Raw genomic sequence first — 4,120 nt, forward strand, 5'->3', positions numbered from 1 at the left:
CAGATAATCGATCTTCATAGATAACGCCTTTAGTTGAGCAGTATTAGTCGTTGCTATATCCACGTCAAGAACTCCTGCTACCTTGCCCTGTGGCAATCACTAGGTTGGATACTAATATTCATTAGCAGCCATCAGTTAAATTAGATCATAAGCTTCATCGTAGCTCTTAGCCCATAAGGCTCCACCTGATGCTGTATCGAGTATGGGTCTGGACTGTGCTCCCAAACCATTATAAAAATAATTGATGATCATCCAATCAGGAATTCCATGATGTGGACACTTCCTAAGCATCTCCTTGTAGCGCTCCCAAGCTTCATATAAGATTCTCCTAATTGCTGCATAAATTGAGTAAGAGCATTCCTCATTACAGCAGTTTTCGCCATAGGGAAGAATTTAGTGAGAAACTTTTGAGCAAGATCTTCCCAAGTAGCAATCAAACCAGCTGGTAGAGAGTGTAACCAACTCTTAGCCTTGTCCCTCAGAGAGAATGAGAATAGTCTCAGTCACCTCATCCTCAGAAACACCGTTGAACTTGAAGGTGTCGCAGATCTAAATAAATCCCTAATGTGCATATTGGGATCTTCCGTTGAAGAACCCCCAAACTGGATTAAATTCTGCACCCATTGAATCGTGCTAGACTTGATTTCAAAAGTATTAGCCGAGATGACTGATCTGACAATGCTAGACTGAATGTCACTAATCTTGGGTTGAGAAAAATCCATCAAGGCTTTCATTCGTGCTGCTGGATCTCCCATTGTAATGAGTACCTGAAACACAACAAGTAAACTGTGAAAGTAAAAGAGTCTGAGTCAGTGAACTTTAACGACCACTGATGACAAGCACATAAACTAAAAATTAACACCGAGTCCCCGAAAGTGGCGCCAAAAGCTTGTTAGGACGTTAACACGCGCTAATAATACACGCAAGTATACGCGTTCACAAGTAGTATAAGATTTAGATCAAATTCGTTCCCACATAGACTCTTTGGTTAATTTAAGAATATGCACCTATGCAACAATGATATGGTTATTATCCAATGTTAAGGCAAATAACAAGTTGAGATTGTTTATATCTAAGAATTAAACTAACAATTATAACTAAGAGAACAAGAATGGTTGAATTAATATATATGACAAACATGGGATCCTAACTTCATTAAATACTTCATTCAATAGCCTTTTTGTTCTTAAACTTAGCATGTAATGGTGATGCCACTAATCAGATAACACGAAACTAGTAAACGCCAACTTTCGTTGTACGAATACCCTACTACCAAGCATCCACAAAAGAGATAGAAGTTGAATAGACACCAATTAAATATAATGGTTTAATGCGTAAGTTATCTAACGTGATTACATAGGGCAAGTAAGATGGTTAAAATTACCTACGAATCATGCATAATAATAACACATGAACCTATGCTAGCATGGAAAGTTCTAAACCTCTATATTCACTGTCGCTTCCATAGAGATTAACACGCTATCTTATATATTAGCTACGCACATAAGACGAATAAGCACAACCAATACTAGGTTATCATGCAATCACCACACACTAAGATATTGAAAAATTTAAGTATAGAAATCCATAAGTAAACTGTTAGAACCCCACCATAACGATTAGTTCATAAACGAACTTATCGTCACCATGGGTTCCAATGAAAGCATGATATAAAACAATATAAGAGTATTAGGGTTCAAGAACAAATTGAAAACAAGCATCCAAGTATTAACTATATTAAATAAAATAAAAGTCTTCTTCTTCGTAGCCTTCTCGTGCTCTCTAGGTCTTCTTATTGTTCTCCCAGGTCTTCTTGTTGTTAAAAATGTCTTTTTATTGATATATATAGGCTCCAGGATGACCAGAACTCTCAAAATCTTTAATTTCGACTAAAATCAGGATTCTGGTACAGAAACTGGGCACGGGCGTGCTGCTACAGGGCGCGGCCGCCCTGGAATAGTTTTTTCAGCGGCGCGGGCGCGCTGACTCAGGCGCGGCCGCGCTGACATTCTGGAAAAATTCTGAAAATCCTTCTTTTGACCTTATCTTGTGTTCTGCTCGTTAGAATTAAGTGATTTAACTACCCACGCGAATTTAACAAGATTCTCTACAACTTGAGAATGGCCTAAGCTTCCAATTCTGATCGATTTCAGCATATTTCTTTGAAAAGCCCCTTTCTTCATTTAACTGATGCCTGAAATGCACAAACACAAAAACACATCAAAAATACCAACAACTTGAGTCCAAAACACCAACTTAAGTCTGAAATGAAGCGTTCCAAGTAGATATAAAATCCACTTATCAGGCATCTAGTTATACTTGTATTTCACTCATGTTCTCTATTTTCTTGCATCAAGAGCTCCCCCTGGCTCACACATCTCACTCCCTTATCGTCACATTTTAAGATGGAACATTTATCTTCACTTGTAGAGTGGAAAGAATTGCCCTTCCCCTCATTCACCTCTCTTCTTTTTTTCTCACATAAACAGTTCCATATTCTCTATATATTCACTCGCTCCCCTCAGACTTAGGGGTGTGAGAATGATTATTCTTAGTAATTTGTAGAAAGTTTGCAAAATATACTAATATCCATTGCTATAGCTGTTAGGTCTCAATATGTTTGTAGAAGGGGGGTTGAATACAAACAATACCGTTTAATCGAATAAAATGCGGAATAAAAAAGTGAAACAAAATTTAAGTTAAATAAAACTATTATTAAACTTGAAAGGTGTTACAACAACGGTATCGTTTACAAGGGATTAATCTCAAATCAATTATTACAAATCTAGAATAAATTCGACATGAACTTTTTCTATTTTTGCAATAAAAAGATCAAATGCTAAAAGCGATTTGAGATTAAGTTCTAGGGATTTCGATCCGCTAGATAGTTACACAAGAACAAGAAAAGGATTTCTAGTGGATTAGATTTAACAATAAATACTAGAAATAAATGATCTGTGTATTTGCAATAAGTTCTCTGCAGGTTTCTTTTGTTCTGTGTTCTGCTGAATTTGATATTCAATACTCTGCTATTCTTTGAAAAACAGCTGCTCTGCTTTATATTGAATCCTGTGATTTTAATTGGCAAGACAATCCATTTAGCTCAGCATGACAATCTTTTGAACTGGTAAGACTTTCGGTAGGACTATCAATTGAACTGATAGGACTTTCGGCAAGACAATCTAAATGCACTAGCATGACTTTCGGTGTGACTATTGATTGTCATACCGATTGTCTTGCTAATACAAAAGATAGTCTTGCTGGATTAAAACAGATTTTAATCAAATAATAATTCTGAATTAATTAATCAATTAATTCAATTAATCAATAAATTAATCTTTGCAGATTTAATTTATTCTCTTAATTAAATTATATGACTTAATTAATTAATAGAGAATTAATACTAATCTTAAGCAGCAACCATTCTTCTGAAAATCTTCTGAAAATCACTGTCAATTATGAATCAATTCCACCACTTCAATGTTGACACTTGATGTACTGTCTGGTTCATGAGTGACTAACTTCCATGACGTTTCTTCATGCCTTGACCTTGATACTCTTGATTTTCTTCAGACTAAATCCTTGTAATTAATTGATACCCTGACGAGATCTCTGTCACTTGATTAAATCCACAATCTTGATTTATATCACTAAGGCTTGATCAATTTCTTGAGCTTCTTCCAGTGAATTAATTCATCAAGTCTGTAGAAGAACAATGTTACTTAATCCTTTGACATATGTTACTCTGAGAGATTTCTCGGACGATAGGACCACTATTTACTTGTTACATCCTTATTTGAGTTGAGTTAAATCCTCGAATAAACAATTAGGCTATGACATATGCCTTTCAATCTCCCCCTATTTGTTTGTTAGACAATAACAACAAATACCTAGAGGATAACTCAACTAACAAATAAGAAAAAGATATATACAGTAATGCAAAGTAAATAGCAGAAAAGTTCTGGATTATATCTAACATTTTCCAGATTCCAAAAGAAATTTACAAGTGAATACAAGATAGATGTTCCTCTAGTCTGAACATATAACTACATTAGTCTATCTTGATTCATAAAGCTCTAATCATATTACATTGAGTTTTGAGCTAATTGAATTCAGTTGT

At 35.2% G+C, this 4,120-nt stretch overlaps 1 non-coding gene across 1 annotated transcript; it reads left to right on the forward strand.

Annotated features, from left to right (window-relative positions):
* Positions 1-262: 262 nt before the first annotated feature.
* LOC141675441 (small nucleolar RNA R71) lies at positions 263-368 on the forward strand. The gene has a single exon (XR_012556094.1). It is a non-coding gene; the product is annotated as a small nucleolar RNA R71 (small nucleolar RNA).
* Positions 369-4,120: the final 3,752 nt, after the last annotated feature.

This window comes from Apium graveolens, chromosome 7 (assembly GCF_009905375.1).
Source record: "Apium graveolens cultivar Ventura chromosome 7, ASM990537v1, whole genome shotgun sequence".
NCBI classification, from domain to species: domain Eukaryota; kingdom Viridiplantae; phylum Streptophyta; class Magnoliopsida; order Apiales; family Apiaceae; genus Apium; species Apium graveolens.